Source organism: Canis lupus, chromosome 19, assembly GCF_011100685.1.
Source record: "Canis lupus familiaris isolate Mischka breed German Shepherd chromosome 19, alternate assembly UU_Cfam_GSD_1.0, whole genome shotgun sequence".
Classification (NCBI taxonomy): Eukaryota; Metazoa; Chordata; class Mammalia; order Carnivora; family Canidae; genus Canis; species Canis lupus.
Window position 1 is genome coordinate 11,130,989 of NC_049240.1, and position 20,955 is coordinate 11,151,943.

At 34.8% G+C, this 20,955-nt stretch overlaps 1 long non-coding RNA gene across 2 annotated transcripts; it reads left to right on the plus strand.

Moving 5' to 3' along the window:
- The first annotated feature begins 1,159 nt into the window (after nucleotides 1-1,159).
- LOC119864376 lies at nucleotides 1,160-15,552 on the plus strand. Of its 2 annotated transcripts, none has more exons than XR_005373755.1 (4): nucleotides 1,160-1,308; nucleotides 4,347-4,432; nucleotides 4,967-5,111; nucleotides 14,935-15,552. It is a non-coding gene; the product is annotated as an uncharacterized LOC119864376 (long non-coding RNA). The 2 variants fall into 2 exon arrangements; XR_005373754.1 differs by having other exon boundaries at nucleotides 4,370-4,432.
- Nucleotides 15,553-20,955: the final 5,403 nt, after the last annotated feature.

Below are 20,955 nucleotides of genomic sequence, written 5' to 3' on the forward strand. Positions count from 1 at the left end.
ATACTGGTCCCATAGTGACACACAGCTGCTTGATGAGAGTCAACTTAGAAGCAAACAGGTTACTCTTCTCTTTTCCCCCAAATGCCTGAACTTTGTCTTTTTCTGACAAGCTTTTGGTTACTCTGGAACTATATTTTGATAAGTGATTAAGTTACAAATGCAAGATAATGCCCAATATATCTTTTAAATTGGTAAGGGGTGAATTTGCACCTTGTTTTGGAAAGCATAATTATTTATCCAGATAATTTACCTTCCTTTAATTCATGTATTGATTTATATCCTTTTTTCCATATTCATTGAAGTGAATTAAGGGAAATATGTATATACTTGTTGGTACTATATAACGGTTCTAATTGTTTAGGATATAGTTTATCACGATACTTCCAACTTATGTCCATGTCACCTGACCTTTATTTTCACCCTCTCCCTTTTCTTCCCTAATATTAAAACAGTAGCAGATTCATAATCCAAAAGCAATTTGATTTTGGACACCAAGAGCCATGTCACTAGTAAATAGGAGTTTTTGAGGGCTATGAGGGAATACGGAGATAAACTGGCTGATAAAACGTAGGACTTATTGGCCTCATGATACCATTCATACTGTGGAATCAGGCAAAGCCTTAGCCTGTGACCAACAGACACATTTTCATATGCAATTCATGAGCTATTTTCCTCTTTTATCCTTTTACTTTTCATCTAAGAAACTTTTCTGATTTTTGATAGCCCAAATATATACAAAAAATAAATTGTGTGATTTAGATTGATGTTTACCATAGATCGTATACCATTTAGATGCCATAGCTTCAGGAATGATGAACAATTTAAATACTTAATTGATGTCCTAGAAAGGAGAAAGGAAAGCCATTGTGCAGTGGCTGGGACACTCAGGTCACTCCCTGAGGAGTTAGGAAAGGCTGGAATGGCAAATAACCTGTTTTGCTGTGACTTCAAAACAAAACAAAACAAAACAAAAAAGCAAAAAAAAAACCCTTATGTTTACTTCTTGTTCATGCTCCATGTCCCATTAATAGGGATCATTAAACTGTTTTGCTCCACACAGGCTTTCAAGAACCCAAGCTAACAAAATCTCTATTGTTTCCTTCCCGCACCAGCTGAATTATGCAGCTGTTTTAGTCAGTCAATGAATCAGAGGGAAAAGATTAGGGGCTCATTAATCGGCTTTCCACTGCTTACATTCAGAGTAATATAGATGACCTTCTTTCATAGCCCTTTGGCCAGAGGTACACGTAGCCTCACATATATGGAGGGCAACTGAATAATGTGGAGAAATGACAAATGGAAGATTTGGTAAGTATTAATATCCTTCAATTCAATCTTTTAACTACTAAATTCCCTCTTTTTTTTTTCCTTTTCCTAACTCATAAAAAACATTTGACAATTTCACAAGCTATTTAGCTCTGAGATATTCTTCAATGTCTTTTATCCTACTTGGCCACATATTAAATAGCTTAGGAAATACGCTCTCCTTGTAGATTAAATATCTTTCTCAGTGCATTACCTGAATGTAGAAATTGTTTGGATCAAAGCATGGCTACGGTTCCAACCAGTCATTGTATCCAGTGATGGAGTCAGATTATGATCTCTTAAAAAGGTCAGAAAGATATTTTAATTGGCTGACTCCACAGTCTAATAAAAAAATACCTCCACAGGATAGTAATAGAACAGGAAAAGAAAAACAGTAATAATCACATTAAAAAAAAAAACCTGGAAAATGATAATAGCAATGACTATTGCTATTTAGTACTATTGAAGTAGAACTAAAATCCTGCTGGGTAGACATTGAAAGAGTCCCTTACTCATCCTTTCACTTCAAACTCTTGTTTTGCTCCCTGGAAGGAGCTCTCTTTCCAGGATGTAAATATTTGGGAGCCAAAGTACAATTGTTGGGAGGCCTGGGTGGCTCAGCAGTTGAGCATCTGCCTTCCACTCAGGGCGTGATCCTGGGGTCCCGGAATTGAGTCTCACATTGGGCTCCCTGCATGGAGCCTGCTTCTCCCTTTGCCTATGTCTCTGCCCCTCTCTCTCCATATCTCTCATGAATAAATAAATAAAATCTTAAAAAAAATAAGTACAATTGCTGCTTAAAAAAAAAAAAAAGACTTTATTTATTTATTTGAGAGAGAGTTGGGGGAGGGCAGAGGGAGAAGCAGACGCCCTTCTGAGCAGAAGTCCCATCCCTGGGTCCTGGGATCATGACCTGAGACAAAGGCAGATGCTTAACCTAGTGAGCCACCCACATATCCCCAAAGTTCAGTTTTGTCTTAAACACTAACGGTATCTTTTAGGTCTGGCTTTTGCCATTTTTGACAGAATATATTTCTCTAAAATTTAGTAAACATACACATATTTTTCAAGATATATTTGTTGAACTTTTGTCTGGTTTGTTATTTTCACATTCTACTTTCTAGTCTCTGTCCATCTTTCTTCTCACCTTAATATTGGATACCTTGAATGGATTGTCTTTGATCAGAAATTCACATTCATCTCTGCTCTGGGTCATTGAATTGAAATAATTCACTGGGGATCACACATTTATTTTCTTTTCCTATACCTGGTGCAATTTTATCATTTGAAAGATACTTAGGATTTACCATTCACATACTTTGCCAGTCTTATTTTTTGCTCTTTTGGGTGAGAAGCAGTTGGTGTTTTTAGCAATGAAAGGCTTTTTTTTTTTTTTTTTTTCCTGGAAACTCTATATTCATCTTCTATTTTGCTTTCAAGTTTTCATTTTTTCCCTGAGTTTTTCTCTTTCTTTTAATATCCTGGCAATATAGCCAATAAACATCAACATACATTAAAAAGATTCTATATTCTTACTTTTTCTCACAGGGATCTAGGTTCATTTAAGCAAGGTATTTTGCATCCATTTAATTTCAGTTGAACTTTTTTTTCAAAATATATAGCCACCATATATCATGGTTCATCCTCTTTCCAGCCTTTAATCAACTTTCTCATTTAATGCCACATGTTTTAGATATTTTTATATTTTTTTTCTAAAAGGATCATCTCATTTTTATTATGGCCATTTCTTTAGCAGTCAGTAATAGATAGGTCATACTGTAGTGACACAAATTATTAAGATCTCATCTGGAGTAACACATACAAAGTTAAATCTATGCTCAGATTCATATTCAGTGCAGTCCCATGGCAGTAGTCATGCTGCACATAATCACTCAAGAATGCAGATGAAGCTCAATATCCTGGAGCTAAAATATCTATTTGGAGCAAATGGACAAACGTTGCCAAGGCAAAGTAAGAGAGACCAGAGAGGCTTCTGACCAGCCTGAAGGGGACGCACATCACTTTCTCCCCCAGTGAGTGATGTGCTCTTGCCTACCTGTAAGTAAGGAAGGGTAAGAAACAGAATATTTAGTGACCTTTACCCTCTTTGCCACTTCTACAATGAGATAATTTATTCCTAAGCTATTTATTAAACATATATATCATCGACATCTAGATTTCGCATTGTGGTTAATAAAGAAGTCCTTGCAACTCCCTTGCACAAAATATTCTTAGGCCTCTCTTGAATTAAAATAGATGCATGAGCCAACGTTGAGTCTTAAACTGTGATTCTAATCTTCCTTTTTAACTATATTCTATTGATATCAAATCTTGTTTTTTATATAATCTTCGCCCTCCAAATACAACAGTTTCACTCACATGTAATTACTTTATTCATTCATTTTGATTCCCTTAAAACTACCTAGATCCTAGCATCTCAGTAGTGGCAAAACTTAGATCTTTGAATAAAAATGGGGGGAAAAAGAGTATCAACTAACATCTTTGAAATAGTACCTAAATTCTTTGAGTTTATATTCTATTGTATGATGTGGGATGCTACTCTGTGTTTTATGAAAGCATTTCTAAAGGCATTCATGTAAGAAGTTCTTAAGAACACTTGGTTTTTCTTTCATTCACTACTCCTATCTGGTGCTCTTTGTCCTATGGACAATAAAGTAGTCCAATTGCCAAAGAACTGAATTTCAAACCTGCCTATGGGTTCTATGTCCAAAATATGTTATCCCCTCTAATTCTTAATTTCTCATTGATCGAGAAAGTATAGCAGCATTCTCCATATTGTTTTCACAGACTTACTACAAGTTGAACTTTGCAACATGGTTTTTAAATTCTTAATGGGTAACATAAACATCATGTATTCTTTTAATTGATATCTATGCCATTGAAGGTTCATTTGGTCTAATAATTTCTTTAAAAATTTATACAGCCTTCTCAGGACAGATTTAACCATTCTTTTTCTTAAGCATTTATTAGTTGCAATGATTTTGCAGTTAAAAAAATAAAACAGTCTCACAGCTCTTTAGGTTTTTTTTGTCTCTGTTCCTAGACACCCATTAACCTTCCTGCAGGGGTTGGTGTGAAGCATGACTTTTGTCAAGCTCACTACTTGGTAAGTGCCCAATGCTATCTGTCAAACTAAATTAACACATTTATCCTTCTGGCCTGTTTACATTAATATCATTATCAAAAAATATCTGCTAAAAGGAAAATTTGTTAAACAAAGAAATTTTCCTCTAGTTCAAATGAGACTTTCATAAACCATGAATAATTTAGAATTATTGGGATTTTATAATAAAATGTTTTACTCTCTGTACCCTAAACCTAAAGTTCATGTCTGTTCAATAAAAACCAAAAGAGTATTACTCTGGTGAGTTATCCACATGATTTTAAAAGCTCCATTTCAATTTTTAAATCCATCTCCTTTCTCTTAGAGTAACTGTCTTTTCTGGGAGAAAAGTTGGTCTCAGTTCCTTCTGCAATGTTTTCGTCACTAATCTTACTGATAATGATTTTCAAGGCTTTTATGTTTCACTTATAATGGAAATAATATTAAAAATATGTTAAATAAAACCCACAACTGCTTTGTTTCAGAATTCTGAGTGGAAATATAAAAGTTATAGAATCATAATCTTTTAAAACTCAGGCCATGTTAAATATCATCCTGAACAACTCAGCACATTCTCAGTAATGAGAAACCCGACACCAGGAGTACGTATGTGAAATTGCTGTGTCCACACTACTTGAGAGTGTAAGAAATGGATCCAGAACTCCTGTTTCCTGACTTTCAGGTAAATTTGTACCACACTGCAGTAAGTTCGAATTTCTTTTTGGTACCTACGTGATAATGTTTAAGAAATAATATTTCAAAAGAACAAAATAGAGGCCCCTGGGTGGCTCAGCAGGTTAAGCATCTGCCTTCATCTCAGGTCACAATCCTAGGGTTCTGGGATCAGCCCTGTATCCAGCAGGGAATCTGCTTCTCCCTTTCACTCTTACTTTCCCTCTGTGCACCTCTCTCTCTCTCTCTCTCTCTCTCTCTCAAATAAATAAAACCTTAAAAAATATATGACAAAAAAATCCAGGTGTGACTTTTATTTAGAGGGGATATAAATATATGTTTAAATCACACAAAATTCAACTAAATGAATAAAATGATAAGAAAGTTATTATTTTTAATAAACTTAAGGATTTGGGACATTTAGGTAATTTGGCAAATTCATAGTGGCTAAAGGATTCATAGCAAGTTAGGGAATGAGGAGAGAAATAAGGTTATTTTCATACATGGCATTTTCTACTGTATTAATAACTTAAGACTGGATTCTGAAGGTGTCAATATTCCCTTCTGGCTTGCTGTCTTCATACGTATGGCTTCTCAAGATTGAAATGAAGTCCCTTCATCTAATAATTAAAGACAGGATGAGATGCCTTTAAAATTATTGGATATAAATGTGGCTAGAGGTAGGAAGGGCAACAAAAAGACAAAACAGTTTAATAAAAAAAGGATATGGAGCACCTGAGTGGCTCAGTCAGGTAAGTGGCCTACTCAATTTCAGCTCAGGGCTGGATCAGGGTCCTAAGATAAAGCCCCATGGCCGCCTCCCCTCTCAGTAGGGACTCTGCTTCTCCACCCCCCTCTCTCTCCCTCTGGCCTTCTGCCCTGCTTTCTTTCTCTCTCTCTCAAACAAACAAACAAACAAATCAATTAATCAGTCTTTACAAAACAAAGAAAGGATGAAGTAACAGACCAGGGCAGAATGGACAAAAGAGATGAAGGAGTACTAAAACTAGGAAGCAGAATAGATGAGTTATGCTAATTAACCAGAGAGAGAGATGGAGAGAATAGTATATTTATAGAGATTCATGCTTAGGCAACAGGGCCAAGTGCGTCCCTATGATTGGGAACACAGGAGCAAAAAAAGTCCAGACAGGGACAAGAAGTTGTCTTGACAACTTGGCTTTGAGATACAAAAGGAAATCCAAGTAGTGTTTCTAAAGAACATTGATATTTAAATTTGAATTTAAAAAATATGTGTTTTGGAAATAAATTTATGCCAACGAATATATAGGTTTTAGATGAAGCCAAAGGTATACAGTGTTTAAGAACGCATATTGAGAGAAGAAAATAAAGCAGAGGACAAGATGCTAGGGGCGGTCGAGGAAACATAAAAGCAGCATAGACTGAACAGAGGTCAACCAGGAAATAGACAAAGGCAGAGTGGAGTTAGAGAACCCAAGTGAGGCAAGAAGTTGAAGTGCCTACTACTGCAGAGAAGTCAAAGATAAAGAGATGAACCTGATAGGAGATCTCTGCTCAAGTAAGTAGAAAATTACTTACATGGAGGGATGATGTCATGAGGCAGTGAGCTGAGAAGGTGAAGATGACATACGGACTGGAGGAACATAGTTGGGTTTTTTGTTTTGTGTTTTTATAAAACAGGCTGTAAGAGTGAAAGAGAATGGGTAATACAAAAATGGACAAAGATGCTGATGGACTTTTTTTTTTTAATTGCAGAATAACTGCAAAGATGATTGATCATGTTTTTAATATGTGTAACATCCAAATTACTCCTCTCCCCATCACCCTTTTCATCTCACATATTTTTTAGCAGAACAAGAGCCATTATGCTGAACTAAAAACTACCTGTGTTTCTTGATCCTCTTCTTCCAACCTGCTGAAATGGAAGCAACATATCTCTGTCTGCTGCAGGTACCTTTCCCTGGGTCCAGCATGCCATCTCTTTCCGCTACCTCATTCACACCTATCTTTCTGTCATCTCCTCCGGCTGGATTTTAGCCAACAATATTTATACATATTCTGGTAGCTCTCTTGTTAAAGAAAAAGTCTTCTCTTTTGATACCAATTCTCTCAAATTGCTGCTTTGCAGCACATATTTACATCTTATTTCTTTGAAGAGATCAGACCATTGAACACACTGATTTCATTTTCTTAAAGTCACTTTTAATTTGCACCATTCTGGCTTATACCCCCACTGAAACTGCTCTTTCAAAGTCAACTGTGATCTCTCTTTGCTAAATAAAAGGGAATTGTGTGTGTGTGTGTGTGGGGGGGGGTTGCCATCTTACTTTGTTTTTAAAAATAGATGAATACTTTTTCCTTCTTAATTATGCTTTAAGTTTCTGAACATAAATTTCAATTTGTTGTTTTTGTTGTTGCTGCTGTTCCATGTTACACGTGCCACTGTTCCACTTCTATGGTTGAACTCCACTTTCCCTGTCCTACTTCTGAATGTGTAAGTTCCACCGGCCTTGATCCCATGACCAGTCACCTTGTTCCTCTGTACTCTTTCTCTCCCTGGGCTTGCATTCTTTGACAAAGGCTTCTATCCAGCCTGTATAGAACCCAATACACTTAACTCCAGCCCCATGCCTACCAAATGCTGGTACCTCCTATTTTTCATCCTCCATCTTAGTCAGTGGCACCTTTCACCATTTAGTTATCCCGAAAATATTAGAACAGTTTCCTTTTCTCTTTTCTCAAAACTTAAAAACCGTTCATAGTTTATTCTTCCCTTCTGTAGAACATTGGGTCCTCTCTTGATTTTCACCACAACCTTTTAGAATAAGCCTGTATCTCTCACGTGGGCTAGTATCTTCATCTACTACTCAAACTTCTTAAATTCACCACCTTCTTGACCTTACTTTTTTTAAGGGTACAATTCAGTGATTTTTAGTATACTACCATAGTTCTGCAACCATCACCACGATTTTAGCACATTTTCATAACACCCAAAATAAACCCCATATACCAATTAGCAATCAGTCCCAATTCCTTCAACAAGACACAGCCATAGGCAGCCACTAATCTACCTTCTGTCTCTGTAAATTGAATCATCCAGTGTGTGGTCTTTTGTGGTTTCCTTCATTGGTGATATATTTTTTTCAGGATCATCCACGTTGAAGTATATATGAATATACTTGAATATACTGCTCCCTTGTGAAGCAGAAAAATATTCCACTTTACACATCTACTATATGCAAATGACATCAGTTATTTGGACATTTAGGTAAATTCCACTTTGGGAGTATTATAGATAAAGCTGCAATAAAGACTAGTTTATATGTTTGTATGTGGATACTTTTTAAAATTTCTCCTGTGTCTATGCTTAGCAGAGGAATTGCTTGCTGATCCATATGATAGCCTTCTCCTTGACTTTCTGAGGAACTGCCAAACTCTTTTTCAGAGTTGCTGCACATTTTACAATCCCCTCAGCATTGTATGAAAGTTCCAATATTTATATATCCTTGCCGACACATTACTGTATATTTTTTTGATTATAGCTATCTAGTGGATAAGAAAGGATATGTTATTATAAATTTATTTTATATCTCACTAGTGGATAGTGATATTGAACTTATTTTTGTGTCTTTACTAGATATACATATATATATATATATATATATACACACACACATATACATACATATGTATATATATAATCTTTGGAAGAATACCTATTCAAATTGTATGTTCACTTTTTAATTGGATTTTTTTTTATCATTTTTAATGTTGTACTACAAGAGCTCTTTAATCTAGATATGTCTTTTATCAGATAACTAATTTGTGATCATTAATTTCCATTTTAAGTGTTGTCTTTTTATTTTTTATGTTATTGATTACAACAAAACTTTTTAACTTTTCATGAATTACAATTTACCAATTATTGGGTCATTTGCACTTTTATCTAACATAAGCTCACACAAATTTATTTCTGTATTTCCTTGTAAGAGTTTTAGTTTTCCCTCTTAAATTTAGATCTATGAACCACTTTAATTTTTTATATTTGTAGTAAGGAAAGAATCCAAACCCATTCTTTTAATGTGGCTATACATTTGTCCCAGCACCATTTGTTGATAATTCTCTGCCCCATTACTTGTCTTGACATGCTGTAAAAAAAAATCAATTGACCATAAATATAAGGTCTATTTCTGCTCCCTAAATTTTGTTTCATTGATCTACATGTTTGCTCTTTTGCCATTATCACACTGTCTTGATTATTAGATATTTTTAGTAAGTTTTGGAATCAGGAAATGTGAGTTCCCCAACTTTTTATTTTTCAAAATTGTTTTGACTATTATTGGTTCCATGAATTTTTGGACCAATTTATCAAATTCTTAAAAAAAAACAGTTGAGATATTGATTAAAATTCTGCTGAATCTGTATATAAACATGGACAGTTAATAAAATTAAGCTTTCTGATCCATGAGCATGAGATATCTTGTCCATTTATTATTTCCATTTTCTTAATTTCTTTCAACAACATTTTGGAGTTTTCAGTGTATAAATCTTGCACTCATTTTGTTAATTTTATTCCTAAGTATTTATATGCTATTATAAAAAGGAATGTTTTCTTAATTCAATTTTCTGATTTTTAATTGTTATTTTATAAAATATAATTAATTTTTATATTTATCTTCTACCTTGCTGAAATCATTAGTTCTTATAGTTTTTAAGTAAAATGCTTAGTTCTTTCATGTAAGATCATATTATCTACACAGAGAGATAATTGTATTGCTTCCTTCCCAATCTGGACTTTTTTAAGGTTGTTCTAGGGCTTACAATATACATCTGAACTTACCAGAATCTACTTTACAGCTATACTAACTTAATTCCAATGAAATAAGAGAATTGTTATTCCAATATAGCTCTATAAAACTTCTATCTTTTTTTGTGCTATTACTGTTAAACATATTGCATTTAGAGGTATTATAAACTCAATAGTAATTTTATAATTATCAGTGCATATAAAATTATATCTTTTTTTGGAGACTTTATTTGAGAGGGAGAAAGAACATGAGGAGGAGGGGGTGGGAAAGAAGGAGAGGGAGAGGGAGGGAATCTCAAGCAGACTCCCTGCTGAGGGAGAAGCTTGATCCTATGACCTTGAGATCATGACCTGAACCAAAATCAACAGGATAATGCTCAACTGATTGAGCCAACCAGGAACCACAAAATATCTTTTAAAGAAGGTGAGAAGAGAACAATATACTATAGTTCATTATGTTAATATTATTATTTTCCATTTCTTGTTCACATTCTTGTTTCCTGTCATTTTTAGAAACCATCTGTCCCATTTCCTTTTTTTTTTTTTTTTTTTTAAGAATTTATTTATTTATTCATGAGAGACACACAGAGAGAGTTAGAGACATAGACAGAGGGAGAAGCAGATTCCATGCAGGAAGCCCGGTGTGAGACTCCATCCCTGGACCCCGGGATCACACCCGGAGCCGAAAGCAGACATTTAACCACTGAGCCACCCAGGCATCCCTGTTGCCATTTCCTTATACTAATACAGCTTTTTTTTTTTTTATCTGTGCCCTTTGCACTATTATTGTCAAATATATTACAACTCTTTGTGTTCAACTTCTGTTTCCGCTTGTTTTGTCTGTTGTTATAGAGTTATCAGCCCTCTTTTAATTTCTCACCACCAAAATCTTTATTGTTTTTGACAGTGCTCTTTGGCTCAAATATCTCTACACTGTGTTCCAAATAAAACCAGTCCCTTTATGGAGAGCTCCTGGAATGTCTGTTCTTATAACCTGCTCTTCCCTTAGGCAGAGCACCACTGCTCTATTGCTCGAGTATGGACAGATGCTTGCTATGATGAGATATGAGAAGAAGAAGTAGGTCATCCTAGTTTATGAGATGAGATATGCTTCTCATATCTACTCATGCTTGCTATGAGTAGATATGAGAAGAAGAAGTAGGTCATCCTAGTTTATCTCTCATGGTACAGATTCTTCATTTTATAAGCAAGGAGAGCCATGAAGTTTTGGACCACCATGCTTGGGTAGAAATTCCTCTTTGGAAATTGAAGGTGGGTAAAAGAAAGGAGCCCAGATTTTTTAGTTGTGCTTGCTTCAAGTAAAGCTTCTGTAACATGAATTGATTGTAAGGATAAAAAAATCTTGATACCCGGTCCCTCTCAGGGAGAAACCATACCCTAAACTTGGAATTTAGGCCATATCAACCAGGGGTTCCATCCCCCTAAATTAGAGTAAGTGTTGTGGGTCATTCCTCAAGTCCCACAGACTCTTTCACTCTTCCAACCAAGATGCATTTGCTTCCTCTACCAGGAATGTTCTTGCGCATTTCCATGTGGATAGTTTCTGCTCAACTCTCTGGATTCCATTTATCCATACTGATAGCTCCAGAACCTAGCATGGATTACATTAGGTTCTGAAAAGTTACACATTACATGAATGAATAAGTGCATAAAAATGGAGGAAATTCATAGAAAGGGCAGAAAAACATTGACAAATTCCTAGAGGTAAAAGAAGTGGTAGTTTTCTAAGATACATCTGATTTGCATATGGCCTCCTCCTCAAATGAAATACACTTTCTACAAAAGAGGCTTTCGTGGAAGCCCATACTTCATGGGAAGCAACAAGAAAATGCCTGGTATTTCATTTGTTACTTCCTGCCTATACTTTATAGTGCAAGTGCAAGGACTCTGTTTTCTGTCCGGATAGAAGGTTATCTGGCCTCAGCCATAGAAGAAATATGTACTGTGTCCAATATTATATTTTCATCTCACAAATTCTAAAATGCAGAAGGAATTTTGAGCTGAAAATGGGAAATTAAGGGAGAATTAAAAACAAACTATTGTTTCCTGAGCTTCAGTAACACATAAGTGGCTACATCTCAAGAAAATCTCTCTCTCTCTCTCTCTCTAAGAATATATTGTAGCCTATTTTTTAAAAATTATGTTTCAAATGATATTTCTTCAGTTTTACACATGAAGGAATTGGGGCTTAGCAAGACTATCTACTTCAAAAGGATTAAATAGCAGAGCTAAAGCTAATTCTTTAATAATATAGCATTTCTCAACAAAGCATTTTATTCATTCCTTAATTCATTTATTCATAAATACTCATGCATTAAACTTATTCTTTTATTTAAACATGATTTATTCATTACTTGGAATTATGCAATTGAATTAGGTTATGGTTTTCTAAACCTAGTGGGTTGTATATGAAATATTCAGTCATACTGATTCAGAAACCCTCTGGAATGGATTGAGAATCTGTATACTGGCAAGTTTACCTGCTGATTTTTATTTAGTCTACAACCTTATACAGACTAAGGGTTATGTTTGTGAAACACTTCACTGGACATATAAAGTTGGCTGAATTCCCATTTATAATCTTCTATTAGGAATAAGATATTTTCATGAAAAATATATGCCAAGAGTATAATTTATATATTAAAAATGTTACAGTTGAGGAAAAGGAAGAATAAATTTGTAACTTGGGTGAAAAATTAGCAATTTTACTTTATAGGCTCACTTTGGGTTGAATGGCTGAATTTTGAAGGTATAATTCAGGCTTTTCTCATAATGGATTATTTATGAATATAGTTATGGAAGCAGTCAAATGGTATACACATATGTACAGTGTGTTGCAATGTGGAAGGGTTATGGGGTTCAGGGAAAGGATAGCAAAAAATCATGCTAGAAGTTTAGATTTGTGCCAGATAGGGCTTTGACTGTTGGCCAGGAGATCAGAATATGCAGCATGTACTGCAGACATAGGTGATTCTTTGGTCAAGGGCAAGACATTTTAACAATTTTATCCAAGGGAAAAGTAATCTTTTAGCCTTATATTTAGCAGATTACAAGAAAATATTCTAGAGGTCAGAAGATGTGTAAGCAGACCATTTGGAGGGTCAGTTGTGAGTAAATGAGCTTTTGAACTAAGGCTTTTAAGGAGAAATTAAAGGCACAAACAGAGACCAGGAAAAAAAAAAATCATAAAATGGTAAATTCCACATCACAAAGCAAAAACAGAAAAAAAATAGTAATGTTTTCAGGAAAAAAAAAACGCAAATTCTCCCTGTAATATTGGAAACTAATGAAAGAGAAATACAGGCTATAGGATTTTTTTGCAGTGCAGCATTCCTCAAGGAGATAAAACAATTATTACACATTATTGTCTCCCTTCTTTCAAATTCCACATCGATTTCTACATTATTTCTTTCAAGTTTCATAATGGAATTGAATGCCTACTGAACACTGGAAAATGAGGTTTGCTTATTTAAGAGCACCATGACTTTGAACATTTCAGATTTATTTCAATCACCATCATTTCGGCTCATATATAATGCTCAACTTCAACTGAAAACCACACACAAAAAATAACTTCTTCACAAGAAAGCTAAAGGCACTTATTATTTTTTTTAAACTGCAATAGCGTATGGCTATTTGGCTTTCATTTTATACTGCAATACAGTATTCAGAATTTATTTAAGCATACAAAGAAAACACATTCTTCATAAAAGACTCCCAAATCCTCACAGACTTCAATCCATTCTTTCCTTTGGTCAGCTGTAGAATCTCTTTCTTTACAGCTACTGTGCTGGGTTATAATTCTGTTCTATCATAGTTTTCTTGCTTTGTGATGCAATTTATGAGAGTAGTGGCATATTTTATTAGTGATTAGGAGAGGAAATGTCAGCCAGGTAGTGGGGGAATGGAGTAGAGGTAAGCAAGAGAGGTCTGTATATAGTCAGTAAGGTAAAGCATCATTCCATCATTAAAAATTTTGATATTTTTAATATGATGTATTTTCACAGAACAAAAGAGCAGGGGAACAATTATCTAATTGAGATGGTTTGAATTTTGCTAACTTTTTCTACTTGGAGTAAGTTGAAGATAAGCATAATATAATTCAGCTTTCTGAGTATCATTTAATTACATTGTCATCTGAATATCTCAGTATTTTAAAATGGCAAGTCAAGGTATAATTGCCTATTTTGCAAAGGGGAAAAACTGAGGCTCACAAAAGCTATGGCCCAAGAATAGGAACCAAAAACTGACCAACTGAGAGTTCCAATGAAGATTTTCCATTTCAAAATCTATTTCCTCTCTCTTTCAACTTCCCTCTTGTTGACTTTTCATTCTTATCCCTCTCCTCCCTGCTATATGTTTTCTTTTTCTTTAATTCACTCATCAAACATTAATTATTCTAGTCATTTTAACTTTCCTAGAGATTCAAAAGTGGATAAAACAATCTGTGACCTCACACTGCCGTGTATAACACGTAAAACAGATGTTGGAAGTTTTGTTGGATAACCTGTGATTTCCACCCCTGCTAAAAGTCAAGCAAAAATGGGGCACTTTACATTATCAGAAAGGAATTTCATAAGAACATGAAAGTTTTCTGAATCTTCTGTAGAAGAGACTGAGGAGAATATGTAAATGACACAGTTGTCATCTTTCCAGCCCCCCATTCCCAACTGGTTATATTTTCTTAAGTGTCTCCCTTGAACATTTCCCTAAGGAATCTAAACCCTCTCCCTTTTCTAAGCCTGTCACTTAATTTTTTTTCTTAAACTGCATCTTTTCTCCTCTTATGTGCATATGATTGTATTTCTTTTCTTTTTTCCTAAACATCCACAGGGATGTCTATACATACAAGGATAAAAAGACTCTTCAGGTGCCAGTGGAGAAAGGAAAATAGTAATATTTACTTTTCCTCTCAAAATTGCCACACCGGAGTGTTATATATGGTACCAAGGGCTGAAGGCATAGCAGAAGCCCACACAGGAGAATTAGAATTGACCATTCTTACTTGCCTTCCTTCTGTCCCCAGGATGTCTAACGCGGAAATATTGCAGCCCATAAATCAACATATTCAGTATTGTAATGAAAATCCACATATAAAGCTATTTGTGAAGATTCTTTCTGCAGCAAGAAAATCCAAATAGATCATTTGTCAGCACCACATTACAACCAACCTAGCTAACTGGCCACTTCAGATAGTTCATGTTATATCATCTTTCAAAATAGAATGAAGTATGAACTTTGTTGTAATTTTTCTAAGCTATTTGCTTGGTTTCTGAAAGCAAAGGGCTAAAATAGCAAATGGTAATGGATTGTATTTTCAATTTGAGTCTATTGTAAATAGTAATAAAGTCTCTGGTTTTGTTGGCCGAATCACATGAAAATCATGGTTCTAGAGTTTAGAATGCAAAACTAATTGTTTCACCCTCAAGCTGGGAATATTTTAAAAAATAAATATTATAATACCGGGATCAAATTATTACCTCCCCCCCTTGGTGTGGAAATTTTTTTTATTAAATTGGTAAGACTTTGTTTCCGTTGTATTTATAATGTTCTGTTATACATAACATTAAAATGTTCATTAAAATAAAAAAAATTGGATCTGTCATTTCTTCAATGTATGACTGGGCAAATCAGAAACTTAACTCTTAACGTCTTATCTATAAATGAAATAATAAAAGCAGGTTTATGATAAGCTTTTTAAGAGATAATAATATATGTAAAAGATCTTGCATAAAATCAAGTTTTATTATTGTTAACTTAATTAAACATGAAGGGAATTAGAGGGGATCTCTGGGTTGCTCAGTGGTTGGGCACCTGCCTTTGGCCCAGGGAGTGATCCTGGAGACCCGGGATCGAATCCCATGTCGGGCTCCCTGCATGGAGCCTGTTTCTCTCTCTGCCTATGTCTCTGCCTCTCTTTCTCTCTATGTCTATCATAAATAAATAAATAAATCTTAAAAAAAAGAAGGGCATTAGAATGAGATTATTCTAAAAGCTTAGTAGCCTATAAAGGTAGACCACGACCTAAGCCTATAAATGCCTCAAGATTAAGAAATCACAACCTAAAGACATCTAATGACAAACAGTCAACCAAACCTTTCTGAATAAGGCTGATGTTTAAGCTATAGCCAATCAAGTAATTTCCTTGCTTTGCTTCTGCCTTTTCTCTATAAAACTCATCATCTCATCCTTCATCATTACTAACAGCTACTACAAAAATTTTCAATTATTTATAAAACTATTAACATGGAATACTGTATGACTAATGCTAATACATTAACCATGTGATACAAACCAAAAGTGTGTGAATAAAGAAGAGAAGGGACTATGTTAGAACTGGAAGAGATAGGAATAGTCTTACTGGTAGTGCTAGGAACATGCATTAAAGAAGGTTAAAACATTTCAGGGAAGAGCAACAGTAGGCAGCTGAGTGGAAACGTGATAGGTGTGCTGGGCAGGGGAATATCTAACAGATTAAATATGAGCAATAAAACTGATGAAAATTTGTGTTAAAGTGATATTAATCTCAGAGCTTTGTATGTGACAACTATTAGAAAAATGGCTCTCTGCTTTTGATGATGAAAATCATCACGTATTTGCATATTTATTTAGATTCATAATATTCTTTCAAACAGCTAATTACATTTAGTCTTCACAACACACCTGTGAGGTAAATATTATCATTACATTTATTTTACATATAGGAGTGATTCGCTCAACCTCATGATATCAGTAAGTGGTGAAAAGAGATGCACATACCATGTATAAGAATGCCTGGGCAGGGAAGTAATACAAGCTGTAAACCAGTCATGCGTTGCTTGCCAAATCCCCTAACTTGGCTCAGCATTGTGTCAGCCTGGAGAAAGAGAACCTAACTGGGAATCTCATTTCCCCTCCAGATTCACCTTTCTACCCTTCCCCATCGTGTCTTCTGCCTTGGGCTTTCCTGCCCTCTGGCACCTAGTTGTGTTGGTCAGCAGGAATCACCAACGGAGATTAAAGTGAGGAAGGAAAGTATTGGAGCCTTTACTTTTCAGTCTTTCTCTCTCCAGCACCACTTGAGACTGGCTATTTTTCCAGCTCTCAATACGGACCACTTTGTCATCTATTTCACAGTTGTTCCCTCCCTTACTCAGTTAATAGAAGAGAAAGTAAAAAACAAAACAAAACAAAACAAAACAAAAAAAACAGGCTATTCTACAGATCCTTGTAATTTCAAATATTTGTGTAAGATCTTTAATATCTTTAATTGCCCTAACTGGATTATGCTAAATTTTTTCCTGCTGGGACCCTGACTGACATAAAGCCTACTTCTACTTTGCATAGAAAAGCAGTTTCCTAATTTATTTGCTTTGAACAGAGCCTTTTCTCTTACAAAAATGTACTATATGTGCTTTCATCTACTTAAGGTAAAACTAGAATTTAAACTTGTATCTTATCAGTAAACTAGAAGGAACTTGGCAGTATAATTTCTAATACTTCCTCTCTCATTGAGCTGCTAGATGAGGTTAGACCTTGCCCTTGACCAATTAACAACATCTTTTGGGGCTTGACCTCAGGAACTTGAGCTCAAGAACTGAGCTGAGATCAAGAGTGGGATGCCTGAAAAAAAAAAAAAAAAAGAGTGGGATGCCTGGGTGGCTCAGCGGTTGGGTGTCTGCCTTTGGCTCAGGGCGTGATCTCTGTCTCTGGATCCAGTCCCACTCTGGCTCCCTGAGGGGAGCCTGCTTCTCCCTCTGCCCATGTCTTTGCATCTCTCTCTCTCTCTGTGTGTCTCTCATGAATTAAAAAAAAAAAAAAAGTCAGATACTTAACCAACTGAGCCACCCAGGTACCCCTAAAATAATATATTTTTAAGGTTCTTTCTTGGTATAAATATTTTTGTTTGTTGGTCTTCTACCTTTGTTTTGTTTTGATTTTAAGGTTCTATAAAAATTACACTAGGAAAAGGTTATCTTATCATAAATAATCATAGTATCATGAAAAGCTTAGATTTATTGAAATTAAACTTATATGGAGAGAGTAATATATTTTATTTAAAATATTTCTGGGATGTGTTTTAATTTATATTTCTAACTTTTATATGAGTTATGTGTTTTAGTCATTAAAACCATTTTCTGAATATACACAAATATAACATTGAATACTACTGTAAGTATCTCCAAAGTATGTTTATCTTCTAAGTAATCAATAAGCTTTGTGAAAATTGTTACATTAATAACTCAAGGTAATTATGAAAATGGATTTAATATCATATATTTAAAATAAAATGCAATAGCAGCCCAGTGATTTCATCTTTTCCAGGTATATTTATACCTGTACAAAAAAATCAATCTGAACCATGAAAGCAATACTTCCCCTGTACATAATGTTTTCTTATCTACTGTATTTATATTTTATAGAAAATGTGTAATAAGTCTATTAAAATGCACAGAAATGAAGCCAAAACATCATGCATGTAATTAATCTACAAACTCTAAGCCAAAAAATATTGGGGATTATTTCCTTAATAAAGGGAAAAAAGAAGCATATCATTGATTTTTTGAGTGGAAAATTCATTTTAATCTAATGCCAAAAGTGTCAGGTTTATCACAGTGTAACATAGCTTGTGTTTTTCATGGTCATCTAAATAAAATTCTTTATAAATTATCAAAATTCTTTCCTCTGCCCAATAGCCATCACTTCCATCTTCTACTGATTAAATTTCAAATGGTTCACACTTAACTCAGCCAGACACTAGGCAAGTCAAACAACTCTACCATCTGGCCTAGGCAAAAAAACTGAAAGAAAGCAGTGACATGCTGCAATTCAAACCAGAACACCATGCCTGTGATGGCTTCCAATGTGAACATTTCTTCTCCAAAATATAGTGAGGATTAAAAAAATAAAAAGTACTATTAAGGTTAAATATACTATAATGCACAAAATAGCATAACTAAGAAAACATTTTAAAAGAAATACATATTTTTATGATTACTGGAAAGGACTAAAAATCTTTTCTGTCTACTAGACTAACGATTTAAAAATAGTTACAAAGTAGAGTTAAAATAAAGAGAGAAGGGATCCCTGGGTGGCGCAGCGGTTTGGCACCTGCCTTTGGCCCAGGGCGCGATCCTGGAGACCCTGGATCGAATTCCACGTCGGGCTCCTGGTGCATGGAGCCTGCTTCTCCCTCTGCCTATGTCTCTGCCTCTCTCTCCCTCTCTGTGTGACTATCATAAATAAATAAAAATTTAAAAAATTTATATATAAAAAATAAATAAAGAGAGAAAAATTTAATATGACAATATGATCTTCTAGGTAATCTGACTGAATAGTCCACTGAAAAGAAGTAAAACTTCTGTGGGATACATATGTATATCTCATGTATAGATCCCACAACACAAAGTATGCTTTGAGGAATAAGAAGCAAGGACCCTGATCTAAATAATAGTAATTGAATATATGTCTACACACACACACACACACACACACACATACATTTATGATCTGAATTCTTAAATTGAATATTAATTATAATGAGAACTTAGAGAAGAAATGAAAGCAGATAAAGACAGCTTTCACTTTAGGACATTTACTGATTACATAGAGATTTATCTTTTGTTATCAGGAAACTCATTCTCAAAAATTACCCCAAAGAATAATTCCAGTAAAATTGAGTCCATAGTCAAAAATATCACAATTAAGACTCGGTATCATGAATGTAGGCTATCACTAACAATGGGAGAAAAAAATGTAAAAAGTCAAGGGGAGATACCAAGTTATAAAATTAAGTATACTTAAGAAGAAACAAAAGGTCAATGAGAATAATGACTCCAGTATAGGTGGTTAAGTTGATTAGAGAAATAAAGTAACTGAACATATAAAAATTAAAACTATAGGGATCCCTGGGTGGCGCAGCGGTTTGGCGCCTGCCTTTGGCCCAGGGCGTGATCCTGGAGACCCGGGATCGAATCCCACGTCGGGCTCCCGGCATGGAGCCTGCTTCTCCCTCTGCCTGTGTCTCTGCACCTCTCTCTCTCTCTCTGTGTGACTATCATAAATAAATAAAAATTTATAAAAAAAAAAAATTAAAACTATATAACAGAAGTTAAAATCTCAGTGGATTTGTTAGCAGAGATAATACAGAATTGAAGAATCACTCTTAAATATATAACATAAGTTGTTATGCAAAATGCAGTTAAGAGTAGAGATTAAAACAGAAATGAAACCAAAAGAAAAGAAAATATGGCAAAGATACATAGAATTTAGAATGGAAATATATGAAAAATTTTATCAGAATTTCAGGAAAGAAGAGCTAGGACACAAAAATATTTGAAAAAATAAAGACCAAGAACTCCAAAACTAGTAAAAGGAAACAATTCACAGAAGCTCAAAGAATCTCAAATGAGGTAAATAAAAGATAACTACTCCTTGGCATATCAAAGTGAAGCTGTAGTACACCCCAAACCAGAGAATCTCTTAAAAGTGGACAGAGGTAAAGAAAATATTGCCCTCAAAGCATTTCAACTAGATATATAGGTGACTTCTCAACGGTAACCATGGAAGTCAGAAATTTTTGGAATATCACAAATGTCCTGAAGAAAATTATATTAAATCCACCTAAGAATGACTTCTATGAAAGTGAAAAAGTAGATGCCTAGCCATACAGACAATGAGATCTTTCTTGCTACAAATGGACCCTCCTAATAGGAACTTCCTTCCACAGGATGTACTTCTACCAGAATGAGTAGGATGAGAGTAGGACATCCATGATGCCATGCAGATTAAAAGCAAAGATTCTGTTACACAGGTCAGTAACTGAAACAAAAATTGTCTGGAGAAGCCAACATTAATTGTATCTTGTGGGAATTAAAAATACAAAGTTGCAATAATGGGTGATGATTTGAGAAAATTAGGGAAGAGTTTGGTCATGTACATTTTTAAAGATTTTATTATTTATTTAAGACAGAGAGCACAGAGGCAGAGAGAGGGAGAAGCAGGCTCCCCACTGAGCAGGGAACCCCATGCAGGGCTCAATCCCAGGACCCAGGACCAAATCAACTGA